At 42.8% G+C, this 21,796-nt stretch overlaps 1 protein-coding gene across 9 annotated transcripts in view; it reads right to left on the bottom strand.

Moving 5' to 3' along the window:
- Positions 1–21,796, bottom strand: part of SLC23A2 (solute carrier family 23 member 2) — a 215,885-nt gene that overhangs the window by 95,582 nt on the left and 98,507 nt on the right. The window contains exon 1 of one of the 9 annotated variants that reach the window (XM_034947321.3): positions 2,278–2,430. The exons of the other annotated variants lie outside the window; for them this stretch is intronic. The gene's annotated coding sequence lies outside the window, so the exon portion shown is untranslated. Of the gene's footprint in view, positions 1–2,277; positions 2,431–21,796 lie in introns of those variants that run through there. 9 annotated transcript variants of the gene reach the window in all.

Below are 21,796 nucleotides of genomic sequence, written 5' to 3' on the forward strand. Positions count from 1 at the left end.
CATGGTTTCACTTAGCCCTTACAAAAATTCTGGGAGGGGTTGTTATTCTCTCCATTTCACAGATGAGAAACTGGAGCACAGAGAGGTTGATTTATCTCTGCAAAAAAGCTCAGGGCCAATGCTGTGGGTCCAACAATCATTCTGGAAGACAAACATTGCTCGTGTTACCTTCCAAGCTAAGAGAACAAGACTCTGAAGAAAAGGCCAAAAGACCAGAATAGGCCTGAGAAGGTCATATCTAAAAGTCATTCTGAAGGAAGCTGAGGAAAATGTGTGAGTTACTTTCAGGGAATAGAAAGAATGCTTTCTTCTCTTCCAGGTCTCCAGATGCCTTTTGTCATTTGATGCTCCCCCTGGCTCACCCAATACAAAAATCTTGGGGGCCTGGATAACTTCCAGGAGATGGCTGTGCCCTGCTGATTCAGTCCCACTGTGTCTGGGATGCCTGCTCCATCCTCTTTCCAGCACAGTCCCTGAAGAGGAAGCCTCAGTAGGACACTTGGTCACCTCCAGCTACTGTTGCCAGAGCTGCCCCTGCTGGGAGAAGGCAGGCTCAGGTGCTGGGAGAAGCATCTCAAGTAACTCAACGGACTCACCAGCCCTCTCTGTGATCTGCTCTTCAGACCATGTCATTCTCCAAGGACCAAAGCCAAATTTCCTTCTTTCACCTGCAGAGAAAGATCCAGCTCCACTTTGCCTCTATTTCCTAACTACCCAATTACGCCTGCTTGGTTTTGCTGGACTTTGGCCCATTTATTCAGTCCTCTCAACACCAACCACTTTCCCGGTCTCATCTGGAAGACATTCCATTTGCAAATCTCTTTTGCAGTATTGTTTCTCCCCACCACACCATACCCCCTGCTCCCCACTAGTCCAGTATACCAAGCGTTCCTCTTCCCTGCAGACTCTCCCAAGATAAGGAAAAGGGAGCTCTGAGGGATTCACCTGCTCTAATAGATTACCTAAGGGCCGAAGAGTGGGTTTGCCTAAACTGCACTGCAATTATCTGGGGCTGGGACACTAATTCTTCCCCAGGTTAACACCACATACATGGTGATCAAAATTATTGCAAAGCTTTTCCCTGATCTTCAATAAATGGGAGGCTTTAAATATTCCATGCCTGTATGTTATACATTCTTTTTCCTGCAAAGGTGTTCTTCCTAAGCAATTCATTAAAAATTATATTCATTAAATACAGAGACTGCAATCACTTAGAATTGTATGCTACAGATGTCTTGCTTTTTTCTGGTATCTGAACCTGACATTTTTTAATAACCCAAAGACCTTAAAAGAATTAAAAATATGTCTGCACTCAGCTATAAGACACTCTAGCTCTCCATGAAGTTTGTTTCACTTATATTCCTTTTTGGTTGTTTACTTACTTTTCATCAAACTTCTGAAACTCTGCATAGAAGGAAAACATAGGCTGGGCACGGTGGCTCACACATGTAACCCCTGCACTTTGGGAGGCCAAGGCGGATGGATTACCTGAGGTCAGGAGTTTGAGACCAGCCTTCTCAACATGGTGAAACCCCATCTCTACTAAAAATAGAAAAAAATTAGCCAGGCGTGGTGGCAGGCACCTGTAATCCCAGCTGTTTGGGAGTCTGAGGCGGGAGAGTTGCTTGAACCTGGGAGGCGGAGATTGCAGTGAGCCAAGATCGCACCATTGCACTCCAGCCTGGGTGACAGAGCGAGACTCCATCTCAAAAAAAAAAAAAAAAAAAGGAAAACGTAAAAGAACACACAGCAGAGCTTTGGCAATCCTGGCACTAGATTGGACTCTGAAAATAAATAATTTACTTACATCGTTTTTACTTTATTTACTCTGGAAAGTAAATAAGCATCTGAAAAACACAGAAATTTTACTCGCTACAGATGAAGTTTTTATTGCTATTCTCTCTCACATACCTAAGTAAGGGCGGTGCCTTCTAAGAATTGCATAAATGTTAATGTTCAGTTTTTGATATTTAAATTATGTCTGACAGCACTAAGAAACCCTTTGGAGATTTTCTAGTAATGCAGCTGTGCAAAACTGAGAACTTCTCACCCACCTACACAGGCACAGTTAGTCACACACACACAGGCGCGCACACACATAGAAACAGACATATATGTAGAAAATCAGAAACATCACCAGAGATACAAACACTCAGATACTCACATGGAAACAGATACACGCAGACCCAAATGTACACAGACACAAACAGATAGTAATCAATCTGTATATCCTCACAAAAACTCATTCCCCAAAGCAGAACCGCCAAATGGCCTTACCTTCAAAGTGAAACTCCACCCTTCCACAGAAATGTCCTCTAATCAGTGCGTCACCCACCACTTCTGGGCCGGTGTCTGTGCAACCCTGCGATTGTCCTGGTACTCAGCATGAGACGCTCTCAGGTGCTGAAGGAATTTCAGCTTTTATAACCCACACAGGCTGGCCAAAATTGTATAACCGCACCACCTCATTAGAAATGCTATTTGTGTTACACAACAGCCACCACCCGGTTACAAACAGTTACTGCATGCCTCTATTATGGTTTCCTTAACATCAATCTGTAGCAGGTTTCTCCATGGCAGGCTGGATAGTCTATTGTAGAAACCAAGCAGCTGCTGAGAATACGTCTCAAACCTGCACTAAGAAGGAAAATTAAAACCTATCTTTGTAAACCCTTCAGTTCAGATGAATAAGTCCACCCATGCTGCTTCCAGCTCAGTGAAAAGGGAGATTAATTTTACTACCTGGTAAGTTTCCATTTCCCCAATCAGGGCCCAAAGACAATTGTTTTCAAAGCTCAAAAAATTTCAGATCTCAAGGTAGGAGTTCATCATTAAAAGGTAGGCAAAGCCAACAAATAACTGTCACATTGGAGAGCTGACTGCTGGGGTCCAGTTCAACATGGCATCCAGCAGGCAGGTCCCCACTGATTCCTACCGAACAGTGGAAGTACCCATGAAGACACAAAAGCGGTGCATGCACACTGACAGTCTGACATCAGGACTAGGAAAGAAGTCACACCTGTGGCCAGACTTTGCCCTTCCCAGTCCTGACTCCAAGCCAGGGCCTACCAGGAACCTGGGCAGTGGGCACCCTCTGCCCTGTGGAATATGCAAATACCTGCCTCCATCTCCCTAACACCAGACTGCCCTTCCTAAGTCCAGAAAGGGAACTCGAGGCTCAGATGACAAACAGCCAGGCAGAAGAGGCATCGACCATCAGCAAGGGACATCTTAGAAGATGGGAGTCCCTGAGATAAAGACAGAAAAAGAACCAGGACAATTCCTGGAGAAAAGCAGCTGTAAGTATTCCTCATTCACAGAAACTTTGAGGAGCTCAGCAGTGGGATAAGAGGATGACACCACCTGACCAGAAGTGACGCCTTAGTAGAAACTGGGGAGAAGGTTGGGAGCCAGGTGCTTCAACTGCTCAGGGCAGGAGACCCACCACCACAAGCGCCCAGAACACAGGTCCGCACATGACACATCCAACCCATCAGGTCAACACGCCTAGGGGAGCCAAGAACTGTATTCAGGACATGCTGTGAAGACTCTAACATCAGAGAAGATTTGTTGCAGGAGCCAAAAGAAAATTTAAAACAAAAACAAAAACCCACAGTTGGAATAAAGGAGGAAAAACATTCTTTAAGTTGGTATTTTTTTAAAAAAGGAAACAAGATTGACAATTATATGGAGAAAATGGATCAAAAACAAGAAGCTGAGGTGGGGAAGAACAGTAGGGAAATGAAGAGCCAGCACTAACTCAGAAGTAAGCGACAGAAATGGCATCACAAAAGACTGAAACGGAGGTGGGTGACAGACCTGAGAAACTCTGAGAGACAAGGAAAAGTACAGAAAGGCTAAGGCTATTCCGAGACAGAGCTGGGCAGGAAAAAGCAAAGAACAAGGCCAAGCTGTGACTCATCAGTGCCTCTCAAGCAGACTTAGAAACAAAAGGGGCAATGAAGTCAGCTATGCTGTACGATTCCATTTACACAAAACATCCAGAGTAGGCAAATCCAGAGACAGAAAGTTCATCAATGGTTGCCTGGGGCTGGGGTGGGAATGGGAGTGACTATTCATGGGTTTTAGGATTCTCTGCAGGATGAAAAAAAGTGCTAAAATTGTATTGTGGTGATGGCTGTACAGCTTTGTGAATAACAGTATACTAAAAACCACTGAATTGTATATTTTAAGATGATGACTATCATGGTGTGTAATACACCTCAATAAAACTTTTTTAAAAAGAACAAATGAGGTCGGGTGTGGTGGCTCACACCTGTAATCCTAACACTTTGGGAGGCTGAGGCGGACGATCACCTAAGGTCAGGAGTTTGAGACCAGCCTGGCCAACACAGTGAAATCCCATCTCTACTAAACATACAAAAATTAGCTGGGTGTGATGGCACGTGCCTGTAATCCCAGCTACTTGTGAGGCTGAGGGCAGGAGAATCGCTTGAACCTGGGAGGCAGAGGTTGCAGTGAGCAAAGATTGCACCACCACACTCCAGCCTGGGCGACACAGCAAGACTCTGATTCAAAAAAAAAAAAAAAAGAACAAATGGAGCAGACTTAAATAACCTAATATAAAAGATGTAGACTAAAAAACTATTCTGAGATTAAGAAAAATCTGAGTAAAGGGACTAAAAGGGCATTCTAGGTTCATGCAAAATCATATACTTGGACACATCCTAGCAAAATAATTTAACCACAGGATGAAAGAATCGTAGACACATCCAGGGAGGAGAAAATGTTTGGTTTGCTTAAATGTTAGCTTGAATTAAGCTTAGCACCTGGGTTGTCCACAGCAGTATTAAATGTCAGAAGACAATAACACAAACACAAACTGAGGGAAAGGTCTTAACAAGGAATTTTATACCCAGATAAGGTGCCCTTCATGTGTGAAAGCCAAACAAGACAGTTTTAGATGTGCATGAGCTCAAAAGAAAAGGAGGGAAAGAAAGCCTGAAGCTATATTCTAACCAGGTTGGAATATAGAAGTGAAATTCACAGAGGCCACTAACTAGTATACAAGACTGCTAAGCATGGATGCTAAAACCATCAAGATAGGGACAAAGCTAAATAATGAGTGTAAACCTGGTTATAAAACGTAATGCATAAGCCACATTGCTCTCTAAACATATGCTATATAAGAAATGTAATTAAATAGGCCAGGCGCAGTGGCTCACACCTGTAATCGCAGCACTTTGGGAGGCCAAGGCAGGTGGATCACGAGGTCAGGAGTTCAAGACCAGCCTGATCAACATGGTGAAACTCCATCTCTACTAAAAATACAAAAATTAGCCAGGCGTGGTGGCACGTACCTGTAATCCCAGCTACTCAGGAGGCTGAGGCAGGAGAATCGCTTGAACCCGGGAGGCGAAAGTTGCAGGGAGCCGAAATTGCGCCACTGCACTCCAACCTGGGTGACAGAACGAGACTCAAAAAAAAAGGCCTGGCGCGGTGACTCATGCCTGTAATCCCAGCACTTTGGGAGGCCGAGGCAGGCGGATCACAAGGTCAAGAAATCCAGACCACCCTGTCCAACATGGTGAAACCCCGTCTCTACTAAAAACACAAAAATTAGCTGGGCGTGGTGACGCGTGCCTGTATTCCCAGCTACTCAGGAGGCTGAGGCAGTAGAATCACTTGAACCCGGGAGGTGGAGGCTGCAGTGAGCCGAGATAGCGCCACTGCATTCCAGCCTGGCAACACAGCAAGACTCCATCACAAAAATAATAATAATAAAATTAAATTAAATAAAGCAGACAGAAAAGATTACATTAATAAAGACTGAAAACAGAGAGTAAGAAGATGCTAAAGCCCTTCTCCCAAACAGAAAGAATCATAGGCCTTAACTATGACAATTAGAGAAATGAGTTTTTTTTTATGTTTTTCACTTAAAACCACTATTAGAATTTGAAACAGAATACAGACTAAAACACAGCTAGACCTGTGAGTTAAACCCATTTAATTAAAAATACTCAGATTGCATCAAAAAATAAATGCCAGCCAGATGCAGTGGCTCACGCCTGTAATCCTAGCACTTTGGGAGGCTGAGGTGGACAGATTACTTGGGGTCAGGAGTTCAAGACCAGCTTAGCCAACATGATGAAACCCCATCTCTACTAAAAATACAAAAATTAGCTGAGTATGGTGGCGCACACCTGTAGTCTTAGCTACTCGGGAGGCTGAGACAGGAGAATCACTTAAACGCAGGAGGCGGAGGTTGCAGTCAGCTGAGATTATGCCACTGCACTCCAGCCTCAGCGACAGACAGAGACTGTCTCAAAAATAAATAAATAAAAATAAAATAAATGCCAACCCCCAAGATAGACCTTAAAGTGAAAAAAAGTAACACTAATGCTGCCTTATTATTTTTTAAATGTCAGACACAGTGGAATTCATGCCAAAAAGTATTAAGCAGGAAAAAGGATGTCATTTTACATTGCTAAAGGATAAAATTCACAAGAAGAATATGATGTCAGTCTTTACATTCTGAACATTCTTTCACTGAAATAAAGCCCATAATGGCTAGAAATAGAGAAGAAATGACCAACACTTCATAAACATATCCTCTCTCCAAGAAGATAGGGGTAGGGAGGATAAACAAGCATAGGCCCCATGTCCATATTAATTTTATTTTGTATTGATCACAGAATCTGACCAATAAAATGAATAAGGCTAATATAATAGATATCAAACTTTGCACCCCATAGAAAATAGCTTCATTTTCAACGGCTAAAGAGCATTTATGAAAAGTCACCATCTATCATGCCACAAGGAAAATTTCAAACCCCATGAAAAAAGGAACATTTCAGCTGGGTGCAGTGGCTCATGCCTGTAATCCCAGCACTTTAGGAGGCCGAGGCAGGTGGATCACCTGAGGTAAGGAGTTTGAGACCAGCCTGGCCAACATGGTGAAATCCCGTCTCTACTAAAAATACAAACAATTAGCCACGCGTGGTGGCGGGCGCCTGTAGTCCCAGCTACTCAGTAAGCTGAGGCAGGAGAATTGCTTGAACCTAGGAGGTGGAGGTTGCAGTTGAGCCGAGATTGTGCCATTGCACTCCAGCCTGGGTGACAGAGCAAGACTCCATCTCAAAAAAAAAAAAAAAAAAGAAAGAAAGAAAGAAACCAAAAAGGCATAAAACTCAGTGTCAATTTTTGAATAAAACTCTTAGCACCTTACACATGTAAGAAAAAAGTCCTCGAAAAGAACCCTGATCTCATACCAAAGGCAATGAGATACATAACCTGAATGACACCCAGAGGGGTGCCCTTTAAAGACAGAAACAGGAGTCTGGTGGGTGCCATTATAGAAGACTGTTCCAGAAGTTCTAGCCAGGACAATAAGAAAAAGATTTTGTTTGGGCACAGTGGCTCAGGTCTGTAATCTCATTGTTTTGGGAGGCCAGAAGGATCACTTCAGGCCAGTTCAAGACCAGCCAGGGCAACGTAACAAGACCTACTCTCTATTAAAAAAAAAAATTTTTTTTTTAATTAGCTGGACATGGTGGTGCATGCCTGTGGTCCCAGCTACTGGGAAGGCTGAGGTAGGAGGACTGGCTCGACTCCAGGAGTTTGAGGCTGCAGTGAACAATGACTACATCTCTGCAATCCAGCCTGGGCAACAGAATTAAGACCCTATCTCTAAAAAGAAGGAAAAAAAATGTGAAAGCTCAAATAATGGAAAAGGGAAAGCAAAATAATTATTTATAGGTAATGCATCTGTCTACCCAGAAAATGAGTTAAAACACACACACACAAATACACACACACACACCCTAGAATAAGATACTTCAGAAAGATAGTAAGTTATAAAATGAATATACAAAAAATTCCCATACATGAGCACTAACTCGTGATTCCCTTCTCTTTAAAGTACTGTATAGGTTGGGTGCGATGGCTCATGCCTGTAATCCTAGCACTTTGGGAGGTCAAGGTAGGAGTAACACTTGACCTCAGGGGCTCGAGACCAGCCTGGGAAACATAGTGAAGCCCTGTCTCTACAAAAAATACAAAAAAATTAGCTGGGTATGGGGGCATGTGCCTTTAGTCCCAGCTACTTGAAGGGTTGAGGTGGGAGGATCGCTTGAGTGTGGAGGTCGAGGCTGTAGGGAACAGAGACGGGGCCGCTGTACTCCAGCCTGGGTAACAATGTGAGATTCTGTCTCAAAAATAATTTTTTTTTAAAAAAAAGTACTGTATATATACATGTGTGATTGAGCTTTAAAAAAAAAATGGCTACGCACCAAGCAGCTTATGGTGGTAATCTCTATAATATAGGGGTTACGGGTGTTTCTTTTTGTGTTTATCTGCATTCTTAAAATTTTAGTTATATCCCTCTCCTTATATTAGGAGGAAAAATTATCAATAGCTCAATTCTTAGTATGTATGTATGGTTAGTAAACTCAGGGCAGAAAATAGGGCAAAACAACTAAAATGCTAAATATGGACAAATACAAGAAAAAAACTTTTAATTCTTCAGAAATAATTTTGCATTTGAAAATATCTAATCTGATTAACATAATCTCTGATTTGTTTTCCTTTCATGAATAAAATCTAAAATGTGTTTTTCTTTTAATTCCACATTTGGAATCATCATTTCTGTCTTTCCAGATAAATGTTAGATATTGACATTTCTGTGCCCCTGCTGTTGTAAAACTGAGTAAAACAACAAAAGAGATTCAAGATTATCAGCTAGACAAAACCTACTTTGACTCTGTAATAAGACAAGGGGGCAGATGCTAGAAATGCTAAAAGCAAATGCATTAACAGCACCCTCTAGTGTTATGAAATCTAATGGCACTTGGTAGAAGAAACCTAAATGTAAGATTTTTAAAAACTTCTTCTGGAAAATTTCAAACATACAGAAAAGTAGACAAAATGAAAACACATTTTCATTTCATATTCAATTTGCTTCCAATTACTGACTGTTCTTACTCTTGTAGCAACTTTTATATTTCATTAAGAGGTGTCAGAGGCAACCAGGTATCTCTGTGGGCCCTTCTCTGCCATTCGATTAGTAATTCAACTAATAAAATCCTTGGTTTTAAGTTGGGCACACAACCAACGAAATTAACTGAGGCTACATTTCCCAGGCTCCCTTGCAGCTAGATGCAGCCAGCCTTAGCCAACAGATATGGGTGAAAGTAAGCATGCCCTCCCCTCTCCCTTCCCTCTTCTTCTTCTTTTTTTTTTTTTTTTCTGAGACAGAGTTTCGCTCTTGTTGCCCAGGCTAGAGTGCAATGGCGCGATCTCGGCTCACTGCAACCTCTGCTTTCTGGGCTCAAGCGATTCTCCTGCCTCCGCCTCCCAAGTAGCTGGGATTACAGGCATGTGCCACCATGCCCGGCTAATTTTATATTTTTAGTAGAGACGGGGTTTCTCCATGTTAATCAGGCTGGTCTCGAACTCCTGACCTCAGGTGATCCACCCACCTTGGCCTCCCAAAGTGCTGGGATTACAGGCGTGAGTTACTGCGCCCGGCCTCCTTCCCTCTTCTTACTGGCTGCAGGAACCACCTTGGACTATGAAAAGAATCAATACTCTAAGAAGCCAAGCATAGTGGCTTATGCCTATAATCCCAGTGCTTTGGGGGGCTTGAGTCAGGAGGGTCACTTGAGGATAGGAGTTTGAGACCATCCTGGACAACATAGCAAGACTCCCATCTGTACAAAAAAATTTTTTTTCTAATTACCTGGGCATAGTGAGGTGTGCCTGTTATCCCAGCTACTCAGTAGGCTGAGGCAGGAGGATGGCTTGAACCTAGGAGTTCAACGTTCAGTCAACTATGATCATGACACTGCACTCAAGCCTGGATGACAGAGCGACACTATCTCTAAAAATTAATTTTAAAAATAAGAATCAATACTCTAGAAATTTTAAAGAGGGGGATAAATTATGTGAGGAAAAAACTTTGATGGTCTTATCCCAGCATGTCAGAGCAGCTAAAACTATAACCTCAAAAAAAAAAAAGAAAAGAAAAGAACCCAACAGGCCGAGCGCAGTGGCTCACACCTGTAATCCCAGCACTTTGGGAGGCCAAGGCGGGCAGATCACCTGAGGTCAGGAGTTCAAGACCAGCCTGGCCAACATGGTGAAACCCCATCTCTACTAAAAATACAAAAATTAGCCAGGCATGACGGTGGGCGCCTGTAATCCCAGCTACTCAGGAGGCTGAGGCAGGAGAATCCCCTGAAACCGGAATGCAGAAGTTGCAGTGAGCCAAGATCGTCCCATTGCACTCCAGCCTGGACAACAGAGTGAGACTCTGTCTCAAAAAAAAAAAAAAAAAAGAATAAAGAAACCTGACATTCAGGTTGGGCACAGTGGCTCATGCCTGTAATCCCAGTACTTGGGGAGGCTGAGGTGGGCAGATCACTTGAAGCCAGAAGTGCGAGACCAGCATGGGCAACACAGTGAAACCACCTCTCCACTAAAAATACAAACATTAGCTGAGCGTGGTGATGTATACCTGTAATCTCAGCTACTCGAGAGGCTGAGGCACGATAATCACTTGAACCCAGGAGGCAGAGGTTGCAGTGAGCCAAGATCGCGCCACTGCACTCCAGTCTGGGCGACAGAGCGAGACTCTGTCTCAAAAAAAAAAAAAAAGAATAAAGAAACCTGACATTCAGGCCGGGCGCGGTGGCTCACACCTGTAATCCCAGCACTTTGGGAGGCCATGGCGGATGGATCACTTGAGGTCAGGAGTTCAAGACCAGCCTCCAGCAAGGTGAAACCCCGTCTCTACTAAAAAATACAAAAATTAGCTGGGCATGGTGGCACATGCCTGTAATCTCAGCCACTCGGTAGGCTGAGGCAGGAGAATCACTCGAACCCGGGAGGCAGAGGTTGCAGTGAGCCAATATCAGGCCATTGCACTCCAGCCTGGGCAACAGAGTGAGACTCCATCTCAAAAAAAAAAAAAAAGAAACCTGGCAATCGAGAAAAAAAAAATTGTATAATATGTCCATTCTAAGAATAAAGAATACTGACATTTTAAAAAGAAAATAGAAAATCTGCAAAGAGCACTAGTAAGACATCACATTTGGAACAACCCTAGTTTCCAAATTTTTCAAAGGAAATACAAGATCAGTACATATTCTTAACCTGGGGGTATGGTGGGGGAATAGAGGGTTGAAGTTATTTTTCTTCAGAGGAACCAAATAGCAGGTTCATGGTAAAAGCTAAGCATCTGGGTGAAATGAATAAATTCATTGTTCACATTGACTACCGAAAACTTATTGGCTGGGCACGGTGGCTCACGCCTGTAATCCCAGCACTTTGGGAGGCCGAGGCGGGCAGATCATGAGGTCAGGAGATCGAGACCATGGTGAAACCCCGTCTCTACTAAAAATACAAAAAATTAGCTGGCATGGTGGCGGGCACCTGTAGTTCCAGCTACTCGGGAGGCTGAGGCAGGAGAATGGCGTGAACCCAGGAGGCAGAGCTTGCAGTGAGCAGAGATCGCGCCACTGCACTCCAGCCTGGGCAACAGAGCGAGACTCCGTCTCAAAAAAAAAAAAAAACTTATTAAATTGGCTTCTTTGGCAGACACTTAAAGCCTGGCCACTCAACCATAATCTAAAGCCATGATTCAGAATGTGTGCTGACAAGCACATACCACAATTCCAGCAATGAAGTAAAAACACTTCATCCAACTCTCAAAGCAAATCCACTGTGAAGACTGTCTGCACCCTTCCAGCTCAAGACTCACATGACAGTGTGTCCTAGTTAGCAGGCTGCAGTAGAAGGGTTAGTGGTAAAGCATCACTGCACTGGCATCCGTGCCCCTCACTGGAGACCATGCATGGTGCAGTATGTGCAGGAAAGTCATTAACCAGTGAGCCGAAAATGCCTCTGTAAAATAAGATTGCTGCCCTACTCCTGTAGTTTCTGCACTTCTCTTTTTAGTAGTGGAATGAGTATTCTCAGATTAAATCTTATTTAAAGCCTAGAGGGGAGGGGGAGAAATCACACCAGTAGGTGGATGGCATCATTAAAATGGAGGTTTAACATTCTTCACTATAAAGTTTTAACATACATTTTCCAGAAATAAAATAGTCCAACTAGTAAATGAAAAATTCCATGTATTTCTTAGCAACAAAATACATTTATCTAATTTTCTAGCAGTAGCTGCAAATGTTTATTTACCTTTTTTTTTTTTGAGACCGGGTTATGAGACTGGCTAATTTTTGTATTTTTGGTAGAGATGAGGTTTCACCATGATGCCAAGGTTGGTCTCAAACTCCTGGGCTCAAGCAATCGACCTGCCTCGGCCTCCCAAATTGCTGGGATTATAGGTGTGAGCCACCGCGCCTGGCTGAGTAGCTGCAAATGTTACGCTGTACTATACCATCTCTTTACTATTTGGTTACCCTAACACAATGCTCTGATTTTGAATTAAAGAGAAAGAAAAAAAGATCATCCAAGAGCAAGAAGGGCAAAAATCAATTACTTTAAATAACTTTAAAATATAATTTGATTTTTAAATTTCATTCTTTGGATTAAAACGCTGTATGAAAGGGCCAGGTGTGGTGGCTCATGCCTGTAATCCTGGCACTTTGGGAGGCCAAGGTGGGCAGATCACCTGAGGTCAGGAGTTCAAGACCAGCCTGACCAACACAGAGAAACCCGTCTCTACTAAAAATACAAAAAAATATATATATATATATTAGCCAGGCATGGTAGCACATGCCTGTAATCCCAGCTACTCAGGAGGCTGAGGCAGGAGAATCACTTGAACCCAGCAGGCAGAGGTTGCAGTGAGCCAAGATTGTGCCATTGCACTCTTGCCTGGGCAACAAGAGCAAAACTCCGTCTCAAAAAAAAAAAAAAAAAATGGTGTATGACATACCTATTAAAATGGCTAGAACAAAAACAGACAATACCAAGTGCTGACAAGTTACTGGAACTCTCATACTCTTGGGTGGGTATGCAAAATGGTACAACTACTTTGGAAAAACCATTTGGTCATTTCTTATCAAGTTAAACATATGTTTCCGTAAGACCCAGCAACACTACTCCTGGGCATCTATGGCTGAATGAAACCTTACGTTCACACAAGAACATGTACATAAATGTTAATAATAGCTTTATTTTTTATTTTTATTTATTTATTTTGAGACAAGGTCTCACTCTGCTACCCAGGCTGGAGTGCCGTAGTACAATCACGGCTCACTGCAGCCTCAACCTCCTGGGCTCAAGTGATCCTCCCACCTCAGCCTCCCAAGTAGATGGGACTATAGGTGTGCGCTACCACACCTGGCTAATTTTTCTAATTTTTGTAGCGATGAGGTTTTGTCATGTTGCCCAGGCTCTTGCCCGGGCTCAAGCGAACCTCCCGCCTTGACCTCCGGATCACTGGGATTACAGGCGTGAGTCACCATATCAGCTATTTTTATTTTTAGACACAGGGTCTCTCTCTGTCACGTAGGCAGGATTACAGTGGCAGGCTCATAGCTCATTGCAGCATCAAACTCCTGAGCTCAAGCAATCCTCCCACCTCAGCCTCATAAGTAGAGAGAACTACAGATGTGTACTGCCATACTCAGCTAATTTATTTTTTATTGTCATTGTTTTTGTAGAGATGAGGTCTCGCTATGTTGCCCAGGCTGGTCTCAAACACCTGAGCTCAAGCGATTCTCCCACCTCAGCCTCCCAAAGTGCTGGGATTACAATTGTGAGCTATCATACCTGGCCTCTAGCGGCTTTATTTGTAATAGCCAAAACCTGGAAACAACATTCACCTTTAACTAGTAAACATCAACTAGTGAATATCCACAAACCACATAGCCTATCTCTATTAAAACACAATTATCATTTCACATTCATCAGATAAGGCTAGAATAAGAGTTTAGTAATATGAAGTCTTGGCAAGACTGTGAATAAACAGGAATTCCTCTATCTTGTTGACAGAGAAGAAAATTGGTTCAAATACTTGGGAGAACCACTGCTAATATTTAGTTGGTTGAAACTGTGTATGCACTATGATCCAGCAAGGCCAGTTAGCATACTCCACCCTAGAGAAACCCACCCAGATGAAGACAGTCATTCTGTTCATTATGCTATGTCAAGAGGAGAATATCTAAGTTAGGCTACGCTTAATCAATGAAATAAAATACTGTAGTTAAAATAAACAAACTCTAGCTACTTGGACCAACATTTGGGAACATTTTCCAGAGTGATTAAGTAGGTTGTAGCGCACACGCACACACACACACACAAGATCTACTATTTGAGGTTTTAAATCACGCAATCATTATTATATGTTGATTTGTGAATATATAAGCATGTAACACAAAAGTAAAGACATGGACTGTAAAGGTACCTCTGGGAAGAAGAGAAAGAGGGAATGAGGCTAGCAGAGAGGACAAACCAGGTATCTGAAATGTTTCAATTTCCTTAAAAAGCAAAAACAAAATACCTGAAGCAAAAATGACATGTTTAGATTTATTAGGTCTGGGTATCTAGCAGGTAAGTTTTCATTCTTTTGTTTTCTTTATATTTGAAATGTCACAATTAAAAGCAAATGTTTAACCAAAGACTATCTTTAAAAGGATATACAGTCTGAACACACAAAAACTGGTAAACGTGGCTGCCTCCAGAGATGGAAACTGGGACAAGGACCAGACAGGAAGGAGGCTTATTCTCCCTGCCTGGCCTGTCCTCATGCACATTCTGATTACACATCCTTTTTTTTTTCTTTTTTTTTTTTTGAGACGGAGTCTCGCTCTGTCGCCCAGGCTGGAGTGCGGCGGCACGATCTTGGCTCACTGCAACCTCCACCTCCCAGGTTCAAGCAATTCTCCCTATAGGCACGTGTCACCATGCCCAGCTAATTTTTTGTATTTTTAGTAGAGACAGGGTTTCACCTTGTTAGCCAGGATGGTCTCGATCTCCTGACCTCATGATCCACCCACCTTGGCCTCCCAAAGTGCTGGGATTACAGGCGTGAGCCACCACACCTGGCCTATCTATTTTTTTAATTACAAATAAATTTTACGCCCTCTTTATCTCCAATCCCCCAGAGTGGGGCCTATCTAAAGCAAGCTTGTCCAGCTCTCGGCCCAGGACAGCTGTGAATGCAGCCCAACACAAATTCGTAACTTTCTTAAAACATTTGAGATTTTTTGCGATTTTTTAAAGCTCATCAGCTATCATTAGTGATAGAGTATTTTATGTGTGGCCCAGGGAAGCCAAAAGATTGGACACCCTTGATCTAAAGTGTTTTTATTTCAGATAAGGACAGGCCACTGAACACATGACTGAGATTCCAGCCCTGACTGTGCCATTAATGAGTTCTATCATCTTGGGAGGAGATTTAATTTTGGGGATGATTTAACCCCCTCCAAGTATCACGTCACTTCTAAAATATTGTCTTTTATGAAAACACAAACATATCCCCCTCAGCCAGAGAATCTCTAACTATGCCACAGGGAGCGAAAAGCAGTTCTCATGTAACCCTGATAGGAAAACTTTTAGAATTTGTTCGGACAGTTCCACACAGACCATCTGCAGTGATTGCCTCATAGCCTCTGTGGGTAGAGATGTACACAGACAGTTGCCCTTATGCAAGGCAGCATGAGGTGAGAGGAGGGCAGGAAGTTGGGGGAGTGCTTATCTGATCACTTGTTTTCTTAATGAACTAAGAAGCAGAGGTCATGGCTGAGAGTAAAAAGGCTGGGAATGGGATTGGACAGAAGTGACTATGGAAGAAGAAAAACGATGAGAAAAATGATATTATTTAAAAAAAAAAAAATCAAAGTCCAGCTGAGCCCAGAACTCATAATGTGAAATAGAGAAAGTCACCTTGTTATCTGGTTTCTCTCCAGCAGAGTTCAACCACCCCCGCCCCAAAAAAACAGAATAGTTAACACCAGGGCACTGAGGGAGCTTGACAAGTTCTGGAGGCAGCTCAGAGAGGGAGGAGACCATGTTAGTAAGATGGCAGCCACGTGATTTCCTGTGGCGCCCATAGCAGGTAAAAAGGACTGGGGAGGCAAGAGGAAGCCAGAGAGCACCACAGAGCTGGAGCACCAGGACCGATGAAGGGGAGGAATGAGAGCTAGGGAGGACAGGGTGTGTAGACACACTCCCAGCTCAGGATCCCAAAGTGCTGTCTGGGAGACGACTGGGCCTTGGAGAGCTGATATAAACTGGAAGTAAAACTACCTGCAAAAGGTAAAAGGTCAGTGAGGTCCCATGGCCGGATGAGCCAATGACTGAGAGATGATGCTAGAAGACACAGTGGAAAGAAATGTGGCAGGCCAGGAGCCAACATTCAAGGGGCATAAAGAAAGGTCAAGAAGTTGCTAGATGGCCTGGCGCAGTGGTTCACACCTGTAATCCCAGCACTTTGGGAGGTCGAGACAAGTGGATCACCTGAGGTCAGGAGTTCGAGATCAGCCTGGCCAACATGGTAAAACCCCATCTCTACTAAAAATACAAAATTAGCCGGGTGTGGTGGCATGCACCTGTAATCCCAGCTACTCAGGGGGCTGAGGCAGGAGAATCGCTTAGAACCAGGGAGGCGGAGGTTGCAAGTGAGCCAAGATAATGCCACTGCACTCCAGCCTAGGTGACAGAGCAAGACTCTATCTCAAAAAAAGTTGCCAGATGATGGCAAAGAGGAAAAAGGCTTCAAAACTAACAGCAGTAGTTGAATTAAGGCTGGAGGACACAGCCTGCTATTCCCTCTACCTGGAAATACTGCAACACCTGGAGAATGTAAATATCAATTCCTCAGCAAATCCTTTCCACATCTCCCAAAATCCAAACCACTCACTTCACTCTTTGCTATTCTCCCAAAGCAAGGAGCACAATTCATGCCAAATGTCCTTCGTTATCCAAAGTTATGCTTTTCTCAAGTTCATGAAGCCAACCAGGGATCCACGTTTTCTGGGTCTATCCAGTTCCTAAATTGTGATCAGCAGAAAATAAGTGAAGGGTATATACCTAAAGATGTATCCAGCAAGCCACCAAGTCAGGAAAGCAGGTGCTCTGGCATGCTGGCTTCGGGATCCCTTAGTCACAGCCACACGCACTGAAAAGTAGTCTGCATGGCTATAAGAATCCCTAAGGCTGCCATAACCCCTTTACTATGATTCTCTGTGTTGCCAATAGGAATATGACCATATATAAGCTTCTTATTTAAAAAAAAATGTAAAAAATCTGACCAGGCATGGTGGCTCACGCCTATAATTCCAGCAGTTTGGGAGGCCAAGGTGGGTGGATCACTTGAGGCCAGGAGTTCAAGACCAGCCTGCCCAACATGGTGAAAACTCGTCTCTACTAAAAATATAAAAATTAGCCAGGCATGATGGCACACACCTGTAGTCCCAGCTACTCCTGAGGCTGAGGCACCAGAATCACTTGAACCCAGAAGGCGGAGGTTGCAGTGGGCCGAGATCGTGCCACTGCACTCCAGCCTGGGTGACATAGTGAGACTCTGTCTCAAAAAAAGCAAAAAATCAAAAAGGCAGAAATAAAATAAAATGTACCATTTACAATTTACACAACAAATTGTAATTGTAAATTTAGTAAATAATTTTTAACATCCCGTTAACATGCAAGCACTTTGGATATACTGCTAGTGGAGTAATAATTGCCATTAACTTATTTATTTATTTATTTATTTTTTGAGATAGGGTCTCACTCTGTCGCCGAAGCTGGAGTGCAGTGGCACAATCATGACTCACTGCAGCCTTGACCTCCCTGGGCTCAGGTGATCCTCCCACCTCAGCCTCCCAAGTAGCTGGGATTGCAGGCACATACTAATTTTTCTATTTTTGGTAGAGATGAGGTCTCACCATGTTGCCCTGGCTGGTCTTGGAACTCCTGGGCTCAAGCAATCCGCCCACATCAGCCTCCCGAAGTGCTGGGATTATAGGCGTGAACCACTGCACCCAGACATAACATTTTTAGATGGTAATTTAACATCACCAATCAAAGGCTCTAAAAATACACATAGCCTTTGACCTAACAATTTTACTCTTAAGGAATTTATCCTAGCAAAATAATTAAAACAGGCTTAAATTTTTCATTTTGTGAGTGTTCATTAAAATAATGCTTAAGAGTAATCCAAAACCGGAGGGGAAAATATTAATGCCTAAAATAGAGGACTGGTTGGTACAATTGTGGGCACATTCTTATATGAGCATATTGCAGAGATTAAAACATGGGTGACTGACGTGGCCACGTAAGGAGTGCATTATTAAGCTGAGAAAAAGACAGGCTTACAAAACAAACCTGATAATCCCATTTCAGTGTGTGCACACATGCAGAAAATGAAGGGACACGAAAAAATTAGCCAGGTGTGGTAGCACACTCCTGCAGTCCCAGCTACGTAGGAGGCTGAGGCAGGAGGATCCCCTGCACCCAGGAGGTAGAGTTGTAGTGAGATCACACCACTGCATCCCAGCCTGGGTGATGAGAGCAAGACTCTGTCTCAAAAAAAAAAAAAGAAGAAAAGAAAAAAAGAAAGGAAGAGAAGAGTAGAAGAGAAGGGAAAAGAAGAAAAAAAAAAGGAAAATGGAGGAAAACACCAAAATAGTACATGATTATCTCCAGATGATGGGATTATATGTGTTTTTTTCCCCCTTATTTTTCTACAGTGTACATATGTCACTTTCATAATTCTTAAAAGCTTGAGCCATTATCTAAGGACAACACTGAAATAAATATACAGGTAAGACAAACTAGAAGAGAAATTCTGGCAGTCAACACCAGTGCTGAGAAAAAACACCCTATTGATAGAGTCAGTGTGCTCCCGGAGAGAGCGCTGGGAGGGCTAGAGTTTCCTGGTAACTAGGAGCCTAAATTTATCATTCCTAAGGGCTTGCTGATGGCACCTGAGTAACTTAGAAAACCAAAGGTGTGGTCAAAAGGTAAGCGCTCTTCATATTCGGTAAACTTACGGTGTTCAGGGATTCCTGATTTTCCTTAAATCCTTTTTATTCTTGGATCTCAACTCTTCCAAGGGCTATTTTTATCTAATATTAGTTACTATACTTCTTCACATTTCCTAGATCTTCTTTATTTCAAAAAGAAATGAGACTCATTCATTGCAACCAAACTTTAACTTGTCAAAATTATAAACTGGCTGGGCCCAGTGGCTCACATTTGTAATCCCAGTACTTTGGGAGGCCAAGGCAGGCGTATCACTTGAGCCCAGAAGTTCGAGACCAGCCTGGGTAACACAGCAAAACCCCGTCTCTACAAAAAATTAGCCAGGTGTGGTGGTGCATGCTTGTAGTCCCAGCTACCAGGCAAGCTGAAGAGGAAGCATCACCCTCAGCCGGGCGCGGTGGCTCAAGCCTGTAATCCCAGCACTTTGGGAGGCCAAGGGAGGCAGATCACTTGAGGTCAGGAGTTGGAGACCAGCGTAGCCAACATGGAGAAACACCGTCTCTACTAAGAATACAAAAATTAGCTGGGCGTGGTGGCATGCGCCTGTAATTCCAGCTACTCAGGAGGCTGGGGCAGGAGAATTGCTTGAACCTGGGAGGCAGAGGTTAAAGTGACCCAAGATTGTGCCACTGCACTTCACCCTGGGTGACTCAGTGAGACTCCATCTCAAAAAAAAAAAAAAAAAAGGAAGATCAGGAGATCAAGGCTGCAGTGAGCTATAATCATACCACCATACTCCAGCTTGGATAACAGAGGGAGACCCTGTCCCCTCCAAAAAAATAAAATTATAAGCTATAGAACGTATTTGTGATTCTTGGGTAAAAAAGAAAAATATACATATAGACTGGGGTAGGGGGCAGCAGGGGAGATCAACTTACTTGTTGAACTGGTTCATGTGCATTTTCCAGGCAACAGAAAATCTAAATTTGAAAGGAAAAAGGTGAGGAAGGGGAAGCTTTAGTAGCATCATTCAAGTGTGAGTATGTATTACTACATAGTCCCTGAAATAAAAGGGGCTTACATTATGAAATACTGACAAATCCAAGAGCTTGGAAGTTGAAAACATATTGCTCAGTGGTAAATAAAGCTATGTGGGGTTTAAACTGTGCTATCCAATGCGGGAGCCACCAGCCCCAGATGGCTACTGAGCACCTTAAACGTGTTGGTCCAACTGGTATGTGCTATGAATGTAACATATACAATAGACTTCAAAGGGTTGCTATGAAAATAAAAAAGAATGTAAATATCTCATTAATAACTTTATATTGATTGTGTTGAAATACTATTTTTAATATATCAGCTTATAAAATATATTACTAAAATTAATTGTTCTTGTTTTCCTTTAATGTAGCTACCTCAAAATTACATATGTGACTTCCATTATAATGGTATTAGGCACTGCTAGTCTAAAATACGTGGATACCAGGGAAAGAGAAAATGCTATTTCAGTGCACACAACCAGGGTAATCATGATAAGATCACATCCTACGAATGTGTAAACTTCTGATAGTTTGATTTTACACACACACACACACACACAGGCATGGCCATCTTTATCCAAACATCAAAGACAACCCTATTATTAATATCCTACACAGTCAGCTGGGCAGATTACATGATGGGGAGCAGGTGCCATAACCTAATTTTCCACACACAGAACTGAGAGGAGGGAAGGAAGCAGATATAAAAGAGACCAAAGCAGAAGTCCAGAAGCAGAATCCAGTGCTAACAAGAAGCACAAGATGAAAGGTCAGAAGGGCTGGAGGCAGGGGCTCTTTGAGGGAAGCCCAGAACCAGTACAAGAAATCTAAATAAAACAGAGGGCCCATCCAAAGGTAAACACTACTCAAATCCAGAAAGGCTTTATTGCTATTGATCTGCAAGTTCCAGTTTATGGCAAACCTAAAACAAAATAATATGTGTATTTAAAAAGGATTATCATTAGAAGTCATGGGACAAATTTATTGATGAGTTTTTTTTTTAACACCATACAGAAAAATCAGCAAACAACTTAGACAATTTATAAACAGCTGGTCTTAATCCAACACTAACATGTTGATTTTTCAAAATAACCAGTTGAAAAGGCCAGACTTGTTCTAATTTGCTTGGAATCTCTTTCATAGTAACTGTTACACAACTGTTCCATCTTCCTTCCTTACCTTCTTATGTAAGCTCTGTAATCACCATCAGTGTTTACATAGGTTTGTGAAACCACCCAATTTCTCCAGTAAATATTTAATTCTCTTTGTTACTGATCAAACCATAAGCAACACAACATTTTTATACAACATGTTTGGTAATGAGAAAATGAGACATTGACGTCAACAGCACAAAGTCTATAAACCAAAAACACCAGGATTTCCCGATACAAGGCCTCTTGGAAATCAGGCACCAATAAAATAGAAAATTCTCTTCACTGCTCCAAGTGTTTGATCCAGTTTATATCTGAGTTCCGCAGCATCTGTGGTGGTTCTAGCAAATGCTAAAATACGCTTCAACCAGAACCAGGCACCCAGTCTGCAGGCTTCAGGCACCAAGCAGAATGGGTGTTCTCAGCTATGAAAGCCAGGCACTCAACAATCACCTGTATGTTATTAATGACAAAAACGAAAGGTACGAGCAAGCCTCCTCTTTTCTCAGTTTAGGAAGAGCGTAATATTTTAGGATCTGTACTGATCATCTTAAGGCAAATGGAATGACACCAACCATCCAACTAGATCCCTGACTGCCCTTGGTGGGCTGGAGCAAGGAGATGGAGATACATTATGCTGAGGCTCTTTCCCATCTGATTGTACAGTCCGGACACCTAGCAAATCAGAGAAAACACATACAACCATAGAGCTGGGCAGGAGAGCTCAAGGACACTGGAACTCCAGGCTGG

The sequence above is a fragment of the Pan paniscus genome, chromosome 21 (assembly GCF_029289425.2).
Source record: "Pan paniscus chromosome 21, NHGRI_mPanPan1-v2.0_pri, whole genome shotgun sequence".
In the NCBI taxonomy this organism is placed as follows: Eukaryota; Metazoa; Chordata; class Mammalia; order Primates; family Hominidae; genus Pan; species Pan paniscus.